Source organism: Scyliorhinus torazame, chromosome 18 (genome assembly GCF_047496885.1).
Source record: "Scyliorhinus torazame isolate Kashiwa2021f chromosome 18, sScyTor2.1, whole genome shotgun sequence".
NCBI lineage: Eukaryota > Metazoa > Chordata > Chondrichthyes > Carcharhiniformes > Scyliorhinidae > Scyliorhinus > Scyliorhinus torazame.
The window spans coordinates 53,405,489-53,430,837 of NC_092724.1; the positions used below are offsets into that span (position 1 = coordinate 53,405,489).

Sequence of the window (25,349 nt, forward strand, 5' to 3'; positions counted from 1 at the left end):
GCCGCTGCAGGCCGCCGCAGTGCGCATGTGCAGCCACGGGCCCGGAAATTCTCCGGCCGTATGCGCAGGTAAAGCCGGGGGCTTTACACTCTGCGGCTGCTAGCCCCCCACCAGGGCGGAGGATCGGTGCAACGTTTGCGCGAATCCCACACCGGTGTCAGTACTTAGTCTGCAAATCCAGCCCAACCTCTCGCTTCAGCATGCAGATTTGACAGATAGTGATCTCGCCGCAATGGGCGGGATTCAGAATGCAACCTCTCGCAAGATTGCGTTAAATCTCACAAGGCGTGGCGAGCCAGGTAGATCCCAGAGCGATCCCAGCAGCCGGCATCTCCTGGCTATGTCGTGGATCACACCGCCGTTAGATCGCATCCTAAGTGATGACGCTGGGACCGAATTGCATGGTGTTCATATTACCGTTGGGGGCGCTATTTGTGGAGCACCTCAGGAAATGCTATTGGGCCAGCACTCTGCCCATGTAAATCTAGAACAATTCTCATTGCCAGTGGATTCACTGGGCCTGGAATTGTTGCTGGAGTGCTTGACAAGCCAGAGCTACTGATAAGCTCTCCACGCCCCACACACTCTCATTCCAGCCATGAAGATGGAAGCAAGGAGACCGCCCCGCCCACGTTTTACCGACAGTGGACTGTATACGATGCTGGCTGCAGTGGAGAAGAGGCGGGACATCCTCTTCCCCAGGGTGGGCAAGAGGTTCCAGCCCACTATCGTCAACCGGCCTGAGCATAGGTGACCGAGGTGGTCAGTGTTGCCAGCCTCACCAGGCAGATTGGCTCGCAGTGCAGAAAAAAGATGAATGCCCTCCTTAGGGGAGATCGGGTGAGTCACCACCTCTGTTCCACTGGCAAAACCCCTGCGGTGCCAGGTGCACCATCATCTGGCAGATGTGTCGCAGTGTCTCTCTGCTCATTCGGAGTCTCCGCCGGCATGCCCGGCCCGGCAGGTCCTTGAATGACAGGCGGCGCTGGCACACGCGAGACCTCATGCGGCACCTCCTTGGCACCTACTCATCCTTGACCTGTTGGGCGGCCGGCTTTCCAGCCTGTGCGGCCGCCACCTGCCCCTCTGTAGCCCATTCCTCTGCAGCCCGTTCGGCTGTAGCCCGGTCCTCTGCAGCCCGATCCTCTGCTGGCCGCTCTGCTGCTGCCCGCTCTGCTGCTGCAGCTTCCCCCTCCTCTCCAAGCGGCTTCAGCTCACACGACCTCAAGGCATCTCACAGAGCTGCGACCATCACCAGGGTCATCACCATTGCTGCAGGGTTGAAAGGCCAACATCTTATCATGGTGCATACCCCTGTGCCCATCCAAGTTCCATGGGCTACACGGTGGCCCGGTTGGCAGTGCGGGCTCTGCCCCCACATGTCCCTCCCCCACCCCCTCACCCTTGCCCTGTCGGTGCCCCCGGTTCTGGCACACGCCCTGCTGCCAGGGGTACCATTGGCTGGAACTGTCCTCATTGGTGGCTCCTGCGGGTGTGGCCCTAGGTGGTCCCCCGGTGAATGTCAGCCGGGTGGGCAGTGTGCTGCCTCGCCGGTGGGTAGTGACAGGTTGGAAGGGGTCTGGAATTGTTGGGGTGGAGGGTGGGGGCTGGGGTATGACGGTGGTTGGGTGGGTGCACCCATGCAGCTGGTGTCACTGCACAACCACGGGCCACGTTGGGTGGTTAATGGGGTGTGCAGAAACTTGGCTGCCTTGCCGGCCATGGCAGTGGCGGTCTGTGCTTGGACATCCCGGTCTCGTAGGGGGTCACCCCAGCCCCACGACCCCTTCCCTGGGCACTTTGCATCAACCCCGTGGCCTGGCCAAGGATCCCCCCAAGCCAGCTCTGTCAGCGGCAGGACTGGCAGTCCACAATCGCGCCTGTGCGTGTCCTATCACCTCTCTCTCCCACATCGGCCACGGCGCCTGTTTCACGACTTTTGAAACCACAAGTGAAGCACGCCACTGGTAAATTCCCACAGTGGAGTCGTAGCATCACAGGGGCCCCGGAGAATATCGGGTCAGGCTTGCTAATGTGCCCGCTGATACGCGAACGATGTTCACTGTACGCGCGGAGTAGAACGCATTGACGCCGCTGTCGAAGAACTGGACCATAGCATTCTGACGGGCACCTGGCCACCCCACGATTTTGGCTCTGCAACCTATTCCCCGCCTTTCCTGATTTTGGCGTCAGCGACAGAGAATCCCGTCCCATGTTCTCCCGCCGAAGCTGAATTACACCAGTTTTAGGATCTGCTTCCAACCGTAAAGTAGGATGCAATTCAGTATTCCATGCCATGTAAATTTGTGTATGGCGGGGTATACGAGGGATTCCCAGGGAATCTTGAGCGGGCGGCCCGATGGGGAAGTCCCACAGCCAGCATCTCACACCGCCCCGTAGTGCATATCGCCCCAACACCCCCCACCTTAAATCGGCCCTGATTCCCCCCAACCGCCAAATTGCCTGGGTGCCCCTCCACCTCCAATTATGGGGGTGATATGACCTGCCTCCCCCAAGGGATCCTTGTAATAGCGGGACCTCCCCCAGGGACCGCTGTAATAGGGGGACCCCCATCGGGACTCCTGTAATAGGAACCCCCTCCAGAGACCACCCGCCCCCCCACCTCCGCAGAAAAGGGACCCCTGTCTGGAAGCTAGAGAGCAGTGAAGACAGGGCAGTAGGAAGCATTATAGCATACCTTGCAGCTCCACGTGTCCATTCCTCGAACGAGAACATCTGTGCCTGGGTCTGGTTCCCACAGATCCACTATCTGCAATCCATTCATAGCTTTTGAGTAACGGTCTGTGATTGACAGCTCGTAGAAACCACCTGCAACTTTGATCCATTCAAATTCCTTCAGTGGCCGCAAGTGATCAAAGCCCAATGTTTGTAAACATTGACCACATCAAAGAGAGGTAAGTGCAGTGCAATCACATGCTTGAGTGATTGGAATGTACTTAGTGCACTTAAAACTGTTGCCCCCTTGGCCCAACGTGTGGTCCAACATGCCAGAGCCACGATTGTAGAGACCACAAGTGAACCGCACCCACTTGATTACCGTCCGCGGGGACCATTGAATCATGGGAGGGGGAAGCACTGGCGCCAGGCCTGCTAAATAGATGCAAATTTGCCATTGCGATGCATTTATTTACATTCTCCCTCTGGCAGGCGCCGTGGAATCCGTTCACGCCATCAGAGGGGGGTTGGAAAATTGCACTCGGCACCTATTTTGCCCTGACACCCAATTCTCTGTTCCATCAGGCATCCTGGGAATGACAATCCAGTCCTGAAAGTCTACTCTAGGAGCTGGGCCCAAATTGTAGCGAGCATCTCTTCAAGTTTACAGGACCCAGTGTAAAATTAGCCAAGCTGTCTGAAGTAATTCTTTTTTTTTTTAAATATATTTTATTGAAATTTTTTTCCCTGAGCAACATTTTTCCCGCTTACAAAACAAGCGAAACGATAACAGTAACAAAACAGAATTTTTTTAACTTTTTAACAATAGTAATAATAGTAGTAATAATATACAAGTAACAAAACCTCGTACTCTATTGCCATATAGTCAACTGCCTCCCCCCCCTCCCCCCTGGGTTGCTGCTGCTGGTCATCCGTCTTCCCTCTAACGTTCCCCTAGGTAGTCGAGAAATGGCTGCCACCGCCTGGTGAACCCTTGAGCCGATCCTCTCAGGGCAAACTTTATCTGCTCCAGTTTAATAAACCCCGCCATATCATTTACCCAGGCCTCCAGTCCGGGGGGTTTCGCCTCCTTCCACATGAGTAGGATCCTGCACCGGGCTACGAGGGACGCAAAGGCCACGACATCGGCCTCTTTCGCCTCCTGCACTCCCGGCTCTTCCGCAACTCCAAATAGAGCTAACCCCCAGCCTGGTTTGACCCAGGCCTTCACCACCTGCGAAATCACTCCCGTCACTCCCTTCCAATACCCTTCCAGTGCCGGGCACGCCCAAAACATATGTGCATGGTTTGCCGGGCTCCCGCCACACCTCCCACATTTGTCCTCCACTCCAAAGAACCTGCTCAATCTTGCCCCCGTTATGTGTGCTCTATGTAGCACCTTAAATTGAATCAGGCTAAGCCTGGCGCATGAGGAAGAGGAATTTACCCTGCTTAGGGCATCAGCCCACATACCCTCCTCTATCTCCTCCCCTAATTCTTCTTCCCACTTTCTTTTTAGTTCGCCCACCGACTCCTCCCCCTCTTCCCTCATCTCTCTATAAATCTCTGACACCTTGCCCTCTCCGACCCACACCCCTGAAAGCACCCTGTCCTGTATCCCCTGTGTCGGGAGCCGCGGAAATTCCCTCACCTTTTGTCTAGTAAACGCCCTCACCTGCATATATCTCAAGAAATTCCCCCGGGGTAACTTATACTTTTCCTCCAGTGCTCCCAAGCTCGCAAAAGTCCCATCAATGAATAAATCTCCCACCTTCCTAATTCCCAACTGGTACCAGCTCTGAAATCCTCCATCCATTCTTCCTGGGGCGAACCTATGGTTGTTCCTGATAGGGGACCCCACCAGGGCTCCCCGCACCCCTCTCTGTCGCCTCCACTGTCCCCATATGTTCAGTGTTGCCGCCACCACCGGGTTCGTGGTGTACTTTTTCGGTGAGAACGGTAGCGGCGCTGTCACCAGCGCCTCTAGACTCGTCCCTTTACAGGACCTTCTCTCCAGCCTTTTCCACGCCGCTCCCTCACCCTCCATAATCCATCTACGTATCATTGCCACATTGGCGGCCCAATAATAATCTCCCAAGTTCGGTAGTGCCAGTCCTCCTCTGTCCCTACTGCGCTGCAGGAACCCCCTCCTTACTCTCGGAACTTTCCCTGCCCACACAAAGCTCATAATGCTCCTACCTATTTTATTAAAAAAGGTCCTGGTGATTAAAATAGGGAGACATTGAAATACAAATAAGAACCTCGGGAGGACCATCATCTTAATTGCCTGCACCCTGCCCGCCAGCGATAAAGGCTGCATGTCCCACCTCCTAAAGTCCTCCTCCATTTGTTCTACCAGCCGTGTCAGATTAAGTCTGTGCATGGTTCCCCAGCTCCTAGCGATCTGAATCCCCAAGTGTCGGAAGTTTCTTTCCACTTTCCTTAGCGGTAAGCCTTCTATCTCTCTACTCTGGTCCCCTGGATGTATCACATATAATTTTCTCTTCCCCATGTTTAACCTATACCCCCAAAATTCCCCGAACCTCCTCAAGATTCGCATAACCTCTATCATCCCCCCCGTTGGGTCAAACACGTATAGCAATAGGTCATCCGCGTATAACGAGACTCGGTGTTCTTCTCCCCCTCTAGTCACCCCTCTCCATTTCCTGGAGTTTCTCAGCGCCATGGCCAGAGGTTCAATTGCCAGCGCAAACAACAATGGAGACAGCGGGCATCCCTGTCTTGTTCCCCTATATAATCGGAAATACTCCGATCTATGTTGACCTGTAACTACGCTTGCCGTTGGTGCCCCATAAAGTAGTCTAACCCAGCGAATAAATCCGTTCCCAAACCCAAACCTCCTTAACACTTCCCATAAATACTCCCACTCCACCCTATCAAATGCCTTCTCTGCGTCCATTGCCGCCACTATCTCTGCCTCCCCCTCCACTGAGGGCATCATTATCACCCCTAATAGCCGTCGCACGTTAACATTCAATTGTCTCCCTGTCTGGTCTTCGTGCACCACCCCTGGGACGCAGTCCTCTATCCTCGATGCCAGCACCTTTGCTAGCAGTTTGGCGTCCACGTTCAATAGTGAAATAGGTCTATAGGACCCACACTGCATCGGATCTTTGTCCCTCTTCAAAATTAGCGATATCGTCGCCTCCGACATTGTCAGGGGTAGTGTCCCCCCTTCCCTGGCCTCATTGAACGTCCTCGCCAACAACGGGGCTAACAAGTCCACATATTTTCTGTAGAATTCCACCGGGAACCCGTCTGGCCCCGGGGCCTTCCCTGCTTGCATGCTTCCCAGTCCCTTAATAACCTCGTCCACCTCAATCGGCGCCCCCAGGCCTGCCACCGCCTGCTCCTCCACTTTCGGGAACCTCAACTGGTCCAGGAACTGCCGCATCCCCTCCTCTCCCTCTGGGGGCTGAGACCTATGCAGTTCTTCATAAAAGGTCTTAAACACCTCATTTATCTTTCCTGCCCTTCGCACGGTGTCTCCCCTTTCATCCCTAATTCCTCCTATCTCCCTCGCTGCTGCCCTCTTTCGCAGTTGGTGCGCCAACAGGCGACTAGCCTTTTCCCCATATTCATACCTCCTCCCCTGTGCCTTCCTCCACAGTACCTCCGCCTTTCTGGTGGTCAGAAGGTCAAACTTGGTCTGGAGTCGTCTCCTCTCCCTGTACAGCTCCTCCTCAGGGGTCTCTGCAAATTCCCTGTCCACCCTTAAAATCTCCCCCAGTAATCTATCCCTTTCCTTGGCCTCTGTTTTCCTTTTGTGGGCCCCAATAGAAATCAGCTCTCCTCTGACCACCGCTTTTAGTGCTTCCCAGACCACTCCCACAGGGACCTCGCCGTCGTCATTGACCTCCAGGTATCTCTCGATACACCCCCTCACTCTTGCACACACTCCCTCATCCGCCATCAGTCCCACATCTAATCGCCAGAGTGTTCTCTGCTCCCTGTCCTCTCCTACTTCCAGGTCCACCCAATGTGGGGCATGATCCGAAACCGCTATGGCTGAGTATTCAGCTTCTTCCACCCTAGAGATCAACGACCTTCCTAGAACAAAAAAATCTATCCGGGAGTACACTTTATGGACGTGGGAGAAGAAGGAATACTCCCTAGCCCTGGGTCTAAGAAATCGCCATGGATCCACTCCCCCCATTTAGTCCATAAACCACTTAAGTACCTTGGCCGCTGCCGGCCTTCTTCCAGTCCTTGAGCTGGATCTATCTAGCCCCGGGTATACACATTAACCAACACGACCTCCATTCCCTCCAGCCTACCACTCACCATTACATATCTACCTCCACCATCTGCTACGATGTTCTTTGCTTCAAATGCTACCCGTTCCCCCACCAAAATGGCCACCCCTCTGTTCTTTGCGTCCAGTCCTGAGTGGAACACCTGTCCCACCCATCCTTTCCTTAGCCTAACTTGGTCCGCCACCTTTAGGTGCGTCTCTTGGAGCATAACCACGTCTGCCCTTAGTCCTTTCAAATGCGCAAGCGCTCGGGCCCTTTTTATCGGCCCATTCAGGCCTCTCACGTTCCACGTGATCAGCCTCACTGGGGGGCTACCTGCCCCCCTCCCGTGTCGACTAGCCATTACCTTCTCTAGGCCAGTCCCATATCCCGCCTCCGCGCTCCCGCTCGCTCCCCCAGCGTCGCATTCCGCCCCCGACCACCTTCTCTTTAGCCATTTCCTTTTGGATTTCCGCAGCAGCAACCCAGTTGTCCCCTCCACCCCCCCCCCCCCCCCCCCCCCCGCTAGATCCCTATCTAGCTTGATTGCTCCCCCCATATCACTTCCGTAAGTCAGCTGACTTCAACTGACCCCGGCTACTCCTCGGCCCCCCCGGTATGAGGGAACTCCCATCCGCCTTGCGCCTGTTTTCCCGCCTTATTCTTTCTGGCGCGGGAACATCCCTTTACCTGTCCCGCCTCTTATGGCGCAGCTCCCTTTCCCCTCCCCCTCTCCTTCCCCATTCTCTGACTATGTCCTGCCTCTCCCCCCTCACCAGCGCCCACATTTCCCCAGTGTCCCCCCCCTTCCCTGTTTACTTCTCGCTTAACTTTCACCATCCCATTAACAAAAACAATAATAACAACAATAACAGTTCCCTGCAGCATCAGTCCCTCAGTTCCGGTCCAGTTTCTCTTCATTGATGGAGGACCATGCTTCCTCCGCCGTCTCGAATTAATAATGTCTCTCCTGACGCGTGACCATAGTCTTGCCGGCTGCAGCATCCCAAACTTCACCTTCCTTTTGTGCAAAACCTCTTTGGCTCGGTTGAAGCTCGCCCTCCTTCTCACCACCTCCGCACTCCAATCCTGGTAGATCCTTACCACCGCATTCTCCCATCTGCTACTCCGCACCTTTTTGGCCCATCTCAGGACCTCTTCTCTGTCCTTAAGGCGGTAGAATCGCACGATTATCGCCCTCGGTGGTTCTCCTGCTTTTGGTCTTCTCGCCAGGATCCGATTTGCCAACTCCACCTCCATGGGGCCCGCAGGGGCCTCAGCACCCATCAGTGAGCTCAGCATCTTACTTGCGTACGCTCCACAGTCCACTCCTTCCACACCCTCCGGGAGACCTAGTACCCTAAGGTTCTTCCTTCGCGCTCATTTTCAAGGGCCTCAATCCTGTCAGCACACTTTTTATGAAGTGCCTCGTGCGTCTGAGTCTTGACCGCCAGGCCCAGGACCTCGTCCTCAATACCTGACACCTTCTGCTCCACCACGCGAAGTTCCGTCTCCTGGGTCTTTAAAGTCTCCTTAAGCCCCTCAATTGCCTGTAACAACGGGGTCATTACCTCCTTCTTCAGCAGGTCCACGCACCGTCTCACCACCTCGTCCTGCTCAGGCCCCCATGTCACCTGTGGTTTCTCCGCCGCCATTTTGTTTCACTCCTTCTCTCTCTCTCTCTGATCTTCTGGCTGCAGATTCTTCGGGCTGCAGCCGCCGGCGCGTGTTTTTCCCTCCGTCTTTCGGGGGGGGGCTCCCTTCCCTCGCGCCTCGCACCGGGTTTTACGGCCGTCCAAGTCCCCGTTGGGGCTCTTAAAAGAGCCCGAAGTTCCGTCGGAGCTGGAGCCGCCGAAACGTGCGGCTAACTCATCCCTGCTGCAACCGGAAGTGTCTGAAGTACTTCTTAATAAGAACATAGAACATACAGTGCAGAAGGAGGCTATTCGGCCCATCGAGTCTGCACTGACACACTTAAGCCCTCACTTCCACCCAAACCCCGTAACCCAATAACCCCTCCTATCCTTTTTGGTCTCTAAGGGCAATTTATCATGGCCAATACACCTAACCTAACAGGCATGGGCCTATCCACGAAACTGTGCATGACTGGATATGCTGTTGGGGAATTTGGGACTCGTGCAGCCAGTCGCACCCAGCAGAGTTTGAGGCATATGTTTGGAGGTTGAATACAGAGAGCTTTGGTATGCAGCTTAGCTGTTGTACACCTGACCTGGGTGCCCAAAGGGAGAAGAATTCCATTCTGCAATATTAATGTCCCTCACCTTGTTGATCAGTGTTGCTATCCAACAATAACCCACATGCTCCCATTGTTTGAATCTCTTAATGGAAGCAGGGGTCCCAAGCACAAAATCCTCACTCGTGCAGAAAATATTTCCCAATTATCCAATTTTTAATACATAGAATTTTAATCACAACAAGCATTAAGCAAACTGAATCAGCAAATCAAACTGTTCAGAAACAAAATCCCTTCATGTATTTCTTGAATCATCGAGCTTGGCTGCGGGGTGTTGATTTGCAAATTGGCTGTTTTTATGCATGCAAATCCTGATTTTAAGTGTAACGTTTCCAGCTACATGAGTTTCTCATGACCTGACTGACACTGAGCATGGGAAGCGGAAGCCAAGCTGTCCCCTTTTATTTTAGCTGAAGCTAAAATATTCAAGCCATGAAAGAAAATGATCCAATGTTTAATAATAGTTAACGTGCTGTAAATTATTTATGCTTGTTTATCAAGAAAAGCTAGAAGTTACTGGTGGTGATAGGGGTTTAGGAATGCTGAGTTAGGACTCAACATTAAACCTATTCATTTTCTACTGATCAACTAGTGCCAAGGCAGGTAGTAAGGGGGTATTGCTGGGGGTTGAAGATGGCACTTGTGTTACGGTGCCCGTACCAAACCCCAATTTATATTCGGAAACCGGGCAAGACCCCAACAATTTTATAAAACCTGAGAAAGGATGCTTCACTCCAGGAGTGATTTCATTGACACCTAGGTATTTTTATATTGTAAACAATCTTTATTATTGACACGGATTTTACCCATTAACATCCAAGCAAAAACAGCTGCTCGATTAAGTAAAACAGTTCTAACAGAAATAAATAATTCTTTAAGTTACTTTCCCATCTACTTCTAAAATTTCAATTAAGCAAAATCCACACACACAGGTCAAATGCCACTTATTAATAAAGTTAACATTCAGCGGTTTACAGATGTATTCACAAAGCCCTTGGAGAGAAGCTTTCAGGAGTCAGTCTAAGAAACCCACCTCCTTTCCTCAGAACTCCAGAAATGAAGCTAAAGCACAAGGCAGGGCTGAAAACAAAACTATTCACCAGGCTGCGCCCCAGAAGCCCGAGCACTTACATTTCCCACCAAGGTGTGTATATCTGTGCTGGTGGAGGGTGGAGATGCCAGCTGTGACGCCTCGATCATGTCTTCCTAAGAGGTCTACTTAATAAGGCCCCACGCGCTTCTCGCTGCAAATAAAGGCTCCCCAGCCAATTCGCCGGCACCGCGCTCACCAGCCTCCTGCTATGGGCAGCACAGTAGCACAGTGGTTAGCACAGTTGCTTCACAGATCCAGAGTCCCAGGTTCAATTCCCGACTTGGGTCACTGTCTGTGCGGAGTATGCACGTTCTCCCCGTGTCTGCATTGGTTTCCTCCGGGTGCTCCGGTTTCCTCCCACAGTCCAAAGATGTTCAGGTTAGGTGGATTGGCCATGATAAATTGCTCTTAGTGTCCAAAAAGGTTAGGTGGGGTTATTGGGTTACGGGAATAGGGTGAAGGTGTGGGCTTCAGTGGGGTACTCTTTCCAAGGGCCTGTGCAGACACGATGGGCTGAATGGCCTCCTTCTGCACTGTAAATTCTATGATTCTATGATTCTACTTACAAGATTGAGCAGCACCTAAATAGCCCTTGCACAGCCATCCCCAGCCAGCTCGCAACAATGGTGCCAGGAGACCGGCTCCAAGATCTGGGGCTGCAGATCTGGCCATGCTCCTAAAAGCAGTGGAGGCCAAGTGGGATGTTCTGTTCCCCCGAGGGTCCCAGAGGGTCAGTCACAGAGCAGCAATGCTGCCTGGGCCAAGGCGGCAGTGGCCATTCGACTCCCGACTCTCCCTCCACCCCATCTCCCTTCAGCTCCACCCAACTCTTCGTTCACACCCCCCTCCCACCACTGTGAACCACGCGTGTGTTAACGATGCCCTCTCTGTATCTCCTCAGGAGAAGCTCTCCCACAACCGTCGGGTGAGGGTCCAGATTGGCGGTGGAATGCCAGACATAAGAATCCTCACCACCTTTGAGGATTGGGCCCTGTATGTGACTCGGGTGGCCAAAGTCAGAGCGGTCACCAATGGGGAGGCTGGCGGAGGCCGCAGAGGTGAGGAACCACCGGGCTCCACCAGGAGGGCCTGTCAAACGTCAGTTGTTTTTGCCTCACTGACTGACCTATCCCTCCCACTGACCATATGTCCGTTCTCCCGCAGGTCCTCCAGCTGACAGCACTGGCCCATCCCGAGTGGCTCCCTCTGCAGCCTCCCAGGAGAATACCTTGGAGAGGTGCTCCAAGGATGACACAATCGAGGTGTCACAGCTATCATCCCCATCTCTGGTGAGCACCATGCTGCTGCTGATACACATCAGGTGGAGGCAGGAACCCCCAGGCGAGACAGCAATCAGATGTCTGCTAGATCCTATGTCCCAGTAGGGTCCTAGCCTGATGCTCAGCCTAAGGAAGCGGTAATCACGGAGCTGATGGCAACAATAGGGAGCAATCAGGACATTCAGAGGGAGATGTCAGCGACACTCTAGCAGACCCATGGCTGATTGGATGAATTCCAGAGGCTACATGCGCAGGAGATGTTGTCGGCAATGAGTGGCACCGAGGCCAACATTGCTAGGATGGCGACCGCAGTGGAGAGCCTGGTGCACGACGTCGGCACCATTAGTGGGGGTGTCCAAGGCGTCACGCAGTTGGTGACGTACATGGCTGAGGGTCTCGACAAAATATCCGCCTCGCAGGGGAATGTTACCCGGCTGATCTTGATGATGTTTTGCGGGACATGTTCCGCTCTTAGATGGGCCAAGGTGCTGCAGTGCTTGTTCCAGTTGCAGGTGGGCATTGCCGAGGCACTGCAGAGCATGGCCCAGTCACTGAGGAGCTTCGCCGAGGGCATCGACACAGTTGATTGATTTATTGTCACATGTGCTTAAGTACAGTGAAAAGTATTTTTCTGCGGCCAAGGGAACGTACACAATACGTACGTAGTGGGCAAAAAGAAGAATCGACAATGTACATTGACAAATAGCGCATTGACAAATAATGATTGGTTACAATGCGGAACAAGGGACCAAACAAAGCAAATACATGAGCAAGAGCAGCATAGGGCGTCGTGAATAGTATTCTTACAGAGAACAGATCAGTCCAAGTGAGATCCATGGAGGAGTCTAGTAGCTGTGGGGAAGAAGCTGTTCCTATATCTGGATGTGCAGGTCTTCAGACTTCTGTATCTTCTGCCTGATGGAAGGGTCTGGAAGAGGGCAAAGCCTGGGTGGTGTAGACCTTGGGGAACAGTCAGGGCAGGCAGAGCCAGATGATGCAGGGTAAGCCGGGGCTCAAACCAACTGCCCCACCCTCCCAAGGTGAACCTCAGCGCCCTAAGGGAATCGAGCGGGAGGGAGGCCGCTGAGTGCCAACCTAGACCTGTCCCATGGAGTGGTGACGGTGGCCACCAGCTCCCGCGAGTTCCACCCAGGCCATATCTCACAGCCAGGACCAGGAGCAGGGCGGCACAGCTGTGCATGTGCCCTCCAGCCCCAGAGCCCCGATAGGATGTCCACCAGGGGCATTGCAGGCCAAGGGACGTGGTAAGCAGCTGGCTGCCTCCACCACTGATGTGCCATCCTGGGGACACACCGAGATGGAGCAGTAGAACTAGGAAGACAAAGCACACCGAGGATCACTGAGGGCACTGGGGGAGGGGGTGTATGTCAGTTGGGGGGGGGGGGGTGGATCCACATGGAGCATAGGGACTTATTACACGCAATAAACACCCTTGTGTGCAATCAGTATGATACCACTGTCACTTTCATTCGCAATGCAGGCTGACCTCCGAACCTATGTCCCATCTCTCCAGGCATTCCCCCCACCCTCCTCGGGCAAACTGCGTGCAGGTGATGGATGTGGGCGAGTACTCAGGAGACAGGCAGGGGTCAGACTCTGGCATTGATCGAAGAGCACTGGCGGTCCAGCTTTGCGGGTTATCATCACCATCCTGTCCTCGACAGTGACCCCGCTGACGGTTCCGACACGGTGCCAGCACCCTGGAGTGACGTAACACATACCCTGGGAGAGTGGGAAATGGGGATGGGGGGTGACAGACCAGACGACGTCCCAAATGAATCAGGTGAGCATGAGGTCCCTAGCCCTCTGGACTCGCTGGACCCCCGCCTCTGCCGCCTGTCCTGCAGCCTCCGACTGGTCCTCTGGTTCCTCCCTGGGCTTGTCCTCGAGCCCCTGCTGGTCCGGCGTCTCCTCACCCTCCTGCTCCTCGGAAATGGCCACAAGTTCCTCATCACCAACCTCCAATCTCCACTTCGGTCTCCGGCCTCTGTACTGGCGTCATTAGCCTAGTCCTTAGCAGGTACCCCCTATCCCCCAAGAGCATGCTGGCCATCCTGGGGTGGTCCTCAAAGAGGCCGGGGCTGACCGATTGACCCAGGATATAGTTGACCTGGACACTCCCCGGGAAGCGTGCACACACGTGCATGATCTTCATCTGGTGGTCGCACATGAGGTGTATGTTCAGGGAGTGGCACCGCTTTCTGTTAACATAAGGCACGCCCAGCTGGCCTGGTGAGTGCAGGCATCCCGGCGATGGTGGAGAAACCTGCTGCCTGGTCATCATGCTGGGCTTTGCACATGTCAAAGATGATGTAGTTATCCGCTTGGGAAAACAGGACATCCATGACCTGTTGGATGCACCTGTGGGATGTGGCCTTTGAGATGCCGCATAGGTCCCCGCTTGGGCACTGGAATGATCCTGAGGAGTAAAGGTTCAGGGCTGCGGTGACCTTGATGGCCACCGGGAGCAGGTATCCTCCTTCTTCACGTAATGCCAGGTCTGCGAGGTGCCACACCATCTCCTTGGTGAGGTGGAGTCTCTTGCAGCACGTGCTCTCCGTCATCTCTTCAAACAACCAGCGATGCCTGTCCACCTTGGATCTTCGTGGGACTCCTCCACTGGGTCCCTCCCCGGCATGATGGGCAGCTGGCTCCGGCACATGGTCTGCCGACTCAAGCATCTGCAGATGCTGCTGCTGTCGCCGTCTCTGATGTCTGGTCACCGTCTCTGACGTCTGGTCACCCGGCCTAGCAGCAGCGCTACAAAGGCAAGTTCTGGGTCCAAAATCCCTGCCATAACGTTCAATATGCGCAAGGCTATGGAAGCGGGTATTAGACTGACAAACAGCAATGGCTCCCACCCACGATCCTCCATTCCCCCAATGATCCTTTCCCTACCCCTACCACCCACCCCCCCCCCCCCCCGCCCCACCCTGAGCACCCCGCCCATGCACACCTGGCCGCAGCGAGCTCCCCTCACCCGACTCCAGACCCTGTATCCCAGACACCCCTTCATAACTTCACCTGACTGGGCGCTGGTCCCCTCCCCGTACTACTCACCCACCCTCCGGCCGTGGGCATGTCCCCATAGCTGTGTCCCATCCCCTGGCTGCTACGTGTGTAGTGCTGCCTCCTGCAGTGTTCAGGCACAGTGTCCAGGCATCAAGGTGTGATTGGGATGCTAGGCAATGACTCCCACATGCTACAGGGCCCGCCTACCCATGGGAATCCACTTGGCATGTGTAAAGTGCTCTCTTAACCATGATTGCCAATTCCCTACCAGCAATAGCCTTCAGCCACACAGCAAGAAGCCTCGGCAGTCGTCAGAGGTTATGGGTGGTCATTGGGGCAGACAGGCAGGGGCATGGGTTTCCCCCGGAATTGATACACACGATCCAGGGGTTGGCATGGTGGTGCCATGCGCGGTTGCCCCCTGGTTGCCTCCCCCAGCACCTCCCTCCCCCACTCCCATGGCAGCTCAACCCAGCCGAGTGTCCCCCACCCCCACTGAGCACTGGGGAGGCCGGATTATCATTGCCATATATTCTGGGCTCCTTAACCTAAGTTTAAGAACATTACTGCAACAATACATAATACAATATGTATTAAACATTCATCACACATGCCAATGGAAATTTGGAGATAAGTTAATTCTCTGGCTAGTTCGTAGCCAGGCTGGGTAACTATGCAGCACGCAAGGACACTGTTTTTTATTATTCATCCTTGGGGTGTGAACTTCACTGGCTCAGCCAGCATTCATTGCCCATCCCTAATTGCCCTTGAAAATGTGGTGGTGAGCTGCCTTCTTAAACTGCTGCAGTCCATCTGGTGTAGGTACATCCACTGTGCTGTTAGGGAGCCAGTTCCAGGATTTTGACCCAGCGACAGTAAAGGAACGGTGATATATTTCCAAATCAGGCTGGTGAATGACTTGGAGGGGTATGTCCAGGTGGTGATGTTCCCATGTATCTTGGGCCCTTCTCCTCCTAGATGTAGTGGTCATGGGTTTGGAAGGTGCTGTCGAAGGAGCCTTGGTGAGTTCTTGCAATGCATATTGTAGATGGTAAACACAGCTGCTACTGTGCATGCAGTGGTGCAGGGAGTGAATGTTTGTGGAAGGGCTGCCAATCAAGTGGGCTGCTTTGTTCTGGATGGTGTTGAGCCTCTTGAGTGTTGTTGGAGCTGCACTCATCCAGGCATGTGGAGAGTATCTCTGAGCTCCGATTAGGGCAGAAGAGTCACCCTCTCTCTGACAGTGCCTCAAAGTGAGGAGGACACTTGTCGCGGAGCCTGTGGCAGCAGCTTGCACTTGGAGCTTTTAAACATGGTGAGTTGGCTACACTGCAGCTAACCCTCGTAGTCCTGCCTCATCAGTAAACTCCCCCACTCTTATCACCTGCCATAGGCCTATCAGAAGGATGCACAGATTGACAATTAACCTGCACAGTCACACCACAAAGACACCTTTCATGATCATCAAGTCCCAGGGTGGGACTCAAACCCACAGCTTTCGAATCAGAGGTCAGGATGTGATCCAGTGCACCAGGGGACCTGCTTTCTTGGAACACTATGAGGAGGGCGGAAATTAGTCAAAGAGAAACTCAATGTTTGCAGTAGTTTGTGTTGCAAGGAAGTTTAACATCTCACTGAGAGGTTTGGAGACTTGAATGGTTGAACATAAACTTCATATTGACGACTTATAACTATATTCGTCTCCAAGTTCAAGCCTTATCTTCTGTTGGACTATATCAAACACAGTCATCGAATCATAGAATCCTTACAATGCCATTTGGCCCATCAAGTCTGCACCGACACTCTGAAAGAGCACCCCCGCCCTACCCCGTTAACCCATCTAGCTTTTGGACACTAAGGGGCAATTTAGCACGGCCAATCCACCTAACCTGCACATCTTTGGGCTGTGGGAAGAAACCGGAGCACCCGGAGGAAACCCACGCAGACATGGGGAGAAAGTGCAAACTCCGCACAGATGGTCGCCCATTGTCGGAATCGAACCCAGGTCCCTGGCGCTGTGAGGCACCAGTGCTAATCACTGTGCCGCCATGCCACCTTTCTACCATCATGTGATTCTCTACATCATATCATGGATATCATTTTCCCCGTCCCACATTCACCCTTGCTCTGCCTGAATACCCTTGTACTAGAGTTTGGTTTGGAGAGTCAAACACAGAGGCATGGGTTTCTGTGGCGATCAGACACCCTTTTGGCCAAAGGAAACCAATAATTAAAGTGTTCATAGTTCATTTAATGCTCTGTCTGCTGCTTTTATAGACACCTACCCATTTTAAGGCATCTGGTATTAACACCAACGTGACCTTGAACAGTAAATAACCAGTTTTACTTATTAGAATACATTTTAGGCTGGACATTAACAGTTTTAATGAAATAAGCATTGTAAAATTGGATCACAGGTAATGGGAAAAACTAGGCAAGATTGTGGTGGGGCTTGGACCTCATATTCCAGTGGAGCCTCTCACGGCGCCGAGGTCCCAGGTTCGATCCCGGCTCTGGGTCACTGTCCGTGTGGAGTTTGCACATTCTCCCCGTGTTTGCGTGGGTTTCGCCCCCACAACCCAAAAATGTGCAGGGTAGGTGGATTGGCCACGCTAAATTGACCCTCAATTGGAAAAAAAATGAATTGGGTACTCTAAATTTTAAAATATATATTCCAGTGGAGCCAAGCTACACTTAAGACAGGGAGCTAATTTTTCCCTGGGGGCTGCCAACCTGTCGCTGTGAATGTTCAACGTAAACACTGAAGAAATGGTATAAACCGGTTGTCAAAAACGTTCCGTAAAGCGTTTGTCCCTCAGGAAGCAATTGAAGACCCGCGCTTAAAGAAAAATCGCACTGTGGAAGACGTTTGCAGGGATTCTCCTCTTCCGACAGTACCTGGGGGACAGGTCTTCCACGCACACCAAGCCTGATGCGTTTCCCCGGGGAATGGACCTTCTGATCAGGTCCCACTGCAAGATGTTAGGGGCAAAAACCACAACAATTTCCACGATTTTCAAGAAAAAGAAAAAGATAGAAAGCGAGACAAAAAGAATAGCTGCGCTTGAATGGCAGGTGGGGCGATGCGGGTGTTGGAAGTGGGCACGTAGGGGGAGGCGAGTGAAAGCTCTTCCATGGGGTGTCTCCCAATGGGCAGCATTGTGAGTCAAACCTATGGAGAGTGGCCTGGTGGTCAGGGGAGAGAATAGATTATGGGGCAACACTGATAAATGAACAAATATAAATGGTAAAATTTGTATTCCTCTTGTCAGAAATATTAACATTATGTTGAAGTTCATGCCACTTTAAAGTAATATTTTAAAATGCTTCAGGTGACACAAGCTGGGATCCACCTAATAGACATTTACAATTTCAGTATTACGGATATGATGGCATTAATAAGTTGCCATTTAATAACTACAAGCAAAAAGGTCTTTTAAAATAAAAGTAGATCTTACACGGTCTATAAAATACTTTGAAGTTCAGATTAGATTTATTTTGAGTTATTTAATGTGTTGTACAACAATGGTATGTGGAAGGTCAAACTGCAAAAATTTGATACTGTGCCATTGTGTATTCTGTGCCATATTGCACAATGTCCTAGTAGATAGAAAGACGTCTGCTGCTTATTTGATTAATTCACAGGAGATGGGTGTTGCTGGTAAGGTCAGCATTTGTTGCCCATCCCTAATTGCCTTTGCAAAAGAGTTGCGTACTTGACAATTGAGTGCTTTTAGCCAAGGAGTGCCAGGACTTTCACTCAGCGATAGTGATATATTTCCAAGTCAGGGTGATATGTGTCTTAGAGGGGAACAAGTAGATGATGATGTTCCTATATGTCTGCTTTCCTCGTTCTTCTAAATGGTAAAAGCTGGGAGCTTTGAAAGTACTGCCCAAGGTGCTTGCTGGTGGCACACACGCCCTGTGCCAGTGATAAGGGGATTAAAGATTAAGGTGGTGGATGGGGTCAAACCAGCTGCTTTCTCTTGAATGGTCATACCTATAATGTCATAGAAACATTATGGGCTGGATTCTCCACCCTGTGACGTCGGCAACTCGCATCGCGATTGGGCAGAGAATCGGGCATTCGGTCGAAATCGAGGTTTGCCCCACTGGCGGTGGGATTGACCCATTTGCATCCACTTCGTGGGCCGGGCACCAGAGTCTCTGGGCCCTCCTGATTCTCCCGTCCTCTGGTCCGGGAATCACCGGCGGCGATTGTTACAGGTATCACCAAACGTGAAGCTGACAGGGGGCCCTCGTGGTGGGCCAAGTGGGTAACTCCTTAAGGGAGTTGCCCTCAAAGTCCATCTGAGGGTCAACCTCCCCCCCTATAACGCACGACCTGCCCACTCCTCCCCTACCAGAACCTCCACCTCCCCTCCAGAGACTCCCTAAAATAGGGAGAATACCCCCAGGGTCCCCCTAAATAGGGACACTCCCCCGGGATAACCACCGCTGAGGGTTTGAAACTGTCACTGCCTTCATTTTGAATGACCCATTTAAATCAGATAAAACCCTTGTTATTGGTGTAGAGGAAGGGCATTAACTCACATCAGTCTGGGATGTTCCTTTGTTCCTCCCAAAGGGGAGTGGTTTTAATCTACAAAGTCATCTGGTGACCTTGGGTGACCATCTATTCCAGCCTTTTTTGTGTCTGGTTTATATAATATAAAATCAGTTTGAAGTTCAGAACATGGCACATCTGTACCACATCTGGCATACCACTTATGAGGGTTCCTTGGTGCCACACTTGGTAAAGTGCAGCCTTGATGATAATTCCAGTCACTCTCACCTCACCTCTTGAGTTCAGCTCTCCTGTTCAAGTCTCGACCAAGACTGCAATGAGGTCAGGAGCTGAGTGGTACTGCTGAGTAAGCAACACACCTTCCATCACTTTGCTGATGATTGAGAGCAGACTAATTGGTTGGATTGGATTTTTCCTGCTTTTTGTGAATAGACCAGAAGAGTCCAAACCAAAAACCAGGGGGTTATCAGTTTGTCAGTGTAATAACACCACGAGGTCCACGGGGATATCCAACTGGATCTCCCCATGGGATTTGTGTAATATGAACTACCTGCTAGTGGGCTGCGGCCCGCCCAGCTGGTGCTCATAATGTACTGTAAAGATCAGCTCATTAAGGGACCTGCATGTTGGTTGCCCCAATGGGACTTATACTGTGTGTACATTTACTGCCTTCGGGCAGATTTCGGTGAATAAATCAGCATTTACCCTACCACTCAGCTTCCTGGGTCTTTATTATCAGTTAAAAAGCAACTCTGGAAAATTACAACATCTGGACAGTCATGACTTGAGGCAGAAAGGTTTGTACAAGTGTGCCTTGTTGATGATAATTGTCCCTGTGAAATCTGAAGGTGAAAGCTACTGTCGGATCAGACGCCTTAACTCCTCCGCCTGAATAGCACACTGTGGATGTGCAGGTACATGATGCCATAGTTGTGCAGGGAGCGATGTGAATGTTTGTGGTTGCAAAAATGTATTTTGGCCTTTTTATTTGAAGCATTATTTGTCTCTTAAATCATGGGTAATTTGCACCATTTCTGATATGTGTTCAAGTGAAAGCTACAAAAACTGAAATCTTGTTGGTCATTTCTTCATTTGTGGGTCAGTCAGTAAATTTGGTTGTTTTTGGTTTACAGTTCCTCCATGGAGATAGTAACAGATCAAATCACATTTAATTACATCAGCATACACTGGGTATGCTCACGATTCATGAAAGCATTGCACCAGATGCCATCTTAGTCGGGGTGTCCATGTGAGTGGCCTCGAACTGCTTAGGCCAAGCTGGCAGTCCACACACAAAAGGAAAGATTTGTTCTTTTTTAAAGAAAAGTAGTGGTGAAGCAGAAGAAGAAAGGGGAGTGCAGGACATAGAATCCATAGAATCCCTACAGTGCAGAATGAGGCCATTCAGCCCATAGAGTCTGCACCGACCCCCCGAAAGAGCACAGATCCACTCCCCCATACTAACCTGCACATCTTTGTGACTGTGGGGGGAAACCGGAGCACCCAGAGGAAACCCACGCAGACACTGAGAGAACATCCAAACTCCACACAGACAATAACCCAAGGCCGGAATTGAACTCAGGCCCCTGGTGTTGTGAGGCTCTTTTCTATACTTCCTTGAATATCCCTTGATCCAAGGGTGGGATCTGCTCAGGGTTGTGAATTTCTACTGTGGGTCTTCATGTGACTGATCCTCTCATTGGATCCAGAAGGTGCGACACAGACATTATTGATAGAATCGCTCTGGTGCAATTCTGTGCTGCTGACTCATCGTACAGGTGTTCCTGCTGTGCAGAAGCGTCGTGGAGACAATTGTTCTGTTCACTAGGCCTAATGCGGTTAATGCGGAGTTCTTTGTTGCCATAGTTGTGGTAGCCTGAAATGGCACAGCTGATCCAGTGTTGGACCTCCTTGTCAATGATGACCTTTTGAAAGATGGTTGCCAAGGTATGGAAAATGTTCAACATGATTCAGAGTCTCTCCTTCAACATATATGAATGGAGGAATATATAGTTAACCAGGTATGGCATTCCACCAGTTATGTCTCCATTGCGTCTTCCGGATGCAATGAGAGGATGATCGAACAAACACCAATGTCCTCATGAAGCTAACCCCACAAGCATTCAGGGAAAAGCCGTGCAAAATCAATTTCGTCGGACTTGATATGAAACAGAAAAAAAAGATGCTGGCAAAACTCAGCAGGTCTGACAGCATCTGTCGGGAGAGGAAACAGAGTTAATGTTTTGAGTCTGATTGACTCTTCACAGAACTAAAAGAGAGGGAAAATGTATTGGATATTATACAGTAGGAGGGGGAGGTTCAGGGGGTGGGAAAGGAAGGTTTTTGTATTGAGACAAAAAAAGTATAAGATTTCTTAAAAATGCAAAAATGGAGGAGAAAGGTCACAACTAAAGTTGTTGAACTCAACATTGAGTCCTGAGGGCAGTAACTTGCCTAATTGTGAGCTGCCCCTCCAGTTTGCGTCGGGCTTTACTGGAGCATTGCAGCAGGCCGAGGATGGACATGTGGGTACGAGAGCAAGATGCTGTGTTAAAATGACAAGTGACCGGAAGGCTTTGGGCCCAACAAAGATGTTCCGCAAAGCAGTGACACGGTTAACACATCGTCTCCCCATTGTCGTTGAGACTGCATTGGGAGCAACGAATACAGTGGGTAAAATTGAAGGAACTGGAAGTGAAATTCTGCATCATCTGAAAGGAGTATTTGGGGCCTTGAACAGTGAGGTAAAAGGGCAGGTGTAGCACCTTCTGTGATTGCAAGAGAAGGCACTGTTTGCAGGGGATGGGGAGTTAGGCATGCTGAAAGAATGGATGAGAGTGTAAAGGAGGGCGCGGTCCCTGTGCAATGCTGACAGCGGGGGATGAGCGGAGCATGTGTTTCATGGTAGCATCATGCTGGAGTTGGTAGAAATGGCAGAGGACGATCCTGTGAATATGGAGGCTGGGGCGGAAAGTGAGGACTAAGGAAACCTTATCAAAGTTCTGCGAGGGAGAGGAAAGGTGAGGGCAGAGGTACGGTAAATGGATCAAACCTGGTTGAGTGTCCTGTGCAGTAGCTGGCCCCGTCAAGTGATGTATATTGGGAGGGTCATGTCACTCCATCACCCAATGGAAATCGAGGGTTGGGATTTTTATGGAAAGCGTGGGCTTGTGCAGCCAGAGTAGATCCTACAGCTAGTAGTGATAACATCATGAAAGACTGAGTGTGGGTGGCATGGTGGTGCAATGGTTAGCACTGTTGCCTCACAGTACCGAAGACCTGGCCCTGGGTCACTGTCCATGTGGTGTTTGCACATACTCCCCGGCCTGCATGGGTCTCACTCCCACAACCCAAAGATGTGCAGGGTAGGTGGATTGGCCACACTAAATTGTCCCTTAATTGGAAATATTTTTTAAAAGACTCTATGTGAATAAAATTTGTAAATAAACTGATATAATGTGTTCTTCATACTGACTGGTGATTGCCAATCCTTCCTTTATTACATTGGCGGTAAGATAAATCAGAGTGACTTAATTAGCAGCCACAAATTCGATGAGAGCGTTGTTCTAAAACTGCAAACCGAATCAGATTGTTTGAGGGCTGAGGAAGAGAAAACAAACATGCCTCTCTTAGGGAAGCTTGAAGACTTCGACCAAATGTTATGAGAGGGAGATATTAGGAATTTGGGTCCAGAAATGGGGTCCACAATGTAGCAAGTAATTTAGGAGATAAACAGACTGAAGGAAAAGACTGCTAGCAACAGAGTCAAAGGGATACACCCACAGCTTGAGTTACCTTGACCCATTCAGATTTAACCTCACTAGTAGGAATACACAGGATGCCCACGTTTTGCCAGGATGATCTACTCAAGATCCATTGCCATTCGGGATAACTTTGTTTGACCAGCCATTATCCTATCACAGAATCTGTTTACCTATTTGCCCTTCAATAAAAGATGAGTTGCATATGAATGGCACAGCTCTGTTCTTTTGTATAAACGGGAGTGAGCAATCAGCAAACATGATGATAATGGGTTCAAGTCTGGAAACCTGAGAAAACCTTTGTTTGAGGGGGTGGCTGGAGCTTAGAGACAGAGAAAGACAGAAAATGCTGTTTTGAACAGTTACAAAGGTAGCTGTGGAAATCGACCAGAGAGGTCATGAAAGTTACCACCGAGGCAGGCTTTGGAAAAGGATTCTGAATAAATTTACCTAGCAGAAGAAAAATTGCTTTGTTAAAGCAAGTATTGTCCTCGCCTGTTTGATTGTGTAAAGTGTTGTTTAATGGGAACTGGTGTGTTAAGGTTAAGAAACTGCATGTAATCTGTTAGTGTTAGAGCTGAAGTAAAAGTTTAAATATTGTTTTATTTTCTTTTGTTTGTAAAATAACCAAGCTCTATTTCTTATATTATCACTCCTGGAATGAATTGATCTTTCTGCACCATCTTAAAACTTTAAAAAGTTATGACACCTGATCTAGTCTCTTAGCCACTGTTGAGCGCTGACCAGGCATCTGTGACACTGACTACTGAGAATTGGGTGCAGTATGTTGAATCGCTGGAGTATTTTATCAGAGCTAAAGGATTAGCTCTCACTAGTGCTAAGTTCCAAAGATTTATGGCCTTCAATGGCATTACAACCATCCCTCATCGAATGGGTTTTCCATCGAGACAGTATTTATACTGACAACAGAGGGCAGTTTATCTTTGAGGAGGTGAACAGCCATTGTCACCCATCGGATGTGGCCTTTTCTGTACACAAAATTATATTTGGAAGGAGATAAGGTAACCGCGATCCAAGTTTTACCTGCGTCTTTCTGTAAACTATGTTTTGTCATGGAATGTGTTTAATTTGTTGTTAATCACAGTTCTCAGGCCGGCAGAATAACACCATTTTGATGGCACTTAGCTTAAGGAGGTATCGATTAGCAATATGCTTCATTTGCTTTCCCCATGCTTCTCACTCAGACTGATTCACAAACATGGTGCAATGTACCCCATCAGTAAGGGATAAGACAGACTGAAAAGCAAAGACAGAATATCAAGCACACATGTCGAGTAGCAGAAAGTCATGATAAATGTGCCCATTAATGAGAAAGGCTGGATACACCCTGATGAATGATCCATGGTTATTTTCCAAAGTGCAAAGTATTTAACCCATCAGCCTACTTCCTTGGATTGTTCCCCCTTATACTGAGTGTTTAAAATTTATTTAAATTTATATCTGCGTGACATTATGGGGACATCAACCCGCGGTGAAAAGATTTAAAACACTTACCAGTGCTGTGGGGCTCACTGACTGAGGTGACAATTAGGATTCCTGACATTAAATCAAGACTTTCTAGATTTATATTTGTTTCCAAAAGGACATATTCATCAGAGAAACAAAACAAACATCTGCAGACTCGCAACACACTGCACACAGACTCTGCTCTGAGGCTGTGATTCTCCGGGTCTTGGAATCAATTTTGGCTCCAGCTGAGATTTCCATTGACTCCAAGAGGTCAATTGGAGAATTCCTTAGCTCGGTTCACATGAATAAAATGGAACTGCTGGAGTGAAAACCTCTCCTGTTTTCAATGTTTATGGCTCTCGGTGGACTTTTGTGACCTCAAAATTGAAGACCTCAAACACTCCCTCACGCAGCCAAATAACAGCAAAAAGCTTAAGACAGGGCATTTGTGCCAGAATAGTTAAAAGCCTGTAAATTGTCAAACTAAATTGTGCAAGCAGCAAGGTTTGAGATTCCCGTTATTTTCAGTCCAGTTCTCAAGTATTTCAACTGAACACCTGTTTTTAGCCAGTTTTACTCCATGCTAAATCCCCTGGTTAAATTGTGCAGTTTAAGTAACAACGACAACTTGAAGAACTTTTGTTTAGTTCTTCACGTCATGTTGCCATGCATCTGCTGCGTCACTCCCGCTGGTTTACGCTGCTGACCTTCACCAGCAGAACTTGAGCAAGATCAGGGTGGTGGCTTAGGAAGCGGGAGGGCCAGTAAAATGTCTGACAGCCAGGTCAGGATGCGCCACCTCAATTCAGCTCATCCAGCGGGGAAGATTCCCAATGATGGAAATGGGAGCAGCTCGGTTACCCTCTGATCAAGTAGTGGTGGACAATTTGAAAAATTAAAGGCCCAATTAAGGGATATTTTCCCAGACTGCTGGTATTTTGTCTCCCGCTACATGGGGAGGTCGTCAGCTGCAAGGAGGTGGTTTCATTGAGGCTTCC

General features: G+C 50.6%; 1 long non-coding RNA gene across 1 annotated transcript in view; it reads right to left on the bottom strand.

Moving 5' to 3' along the window:
* LOC140394810 (uncharacterized) overlaps positions 1-24,498 on the bottom strand; it is a 76,244-nt gene extending 51,746 nt beyond the window's left edge. Inside the window, exon 1 of the long non-coding RNA XR_011936015.1 lies at positions 24,397-24,498. This is a non-coding gene — a long non-coding RNA (uncharacterized lncRNA). The remainder of the gene's footprint in view (positions 1-24,396) is intronic.
* Positions 24,499-25,349: the final 851 nt, after the last annotated feature.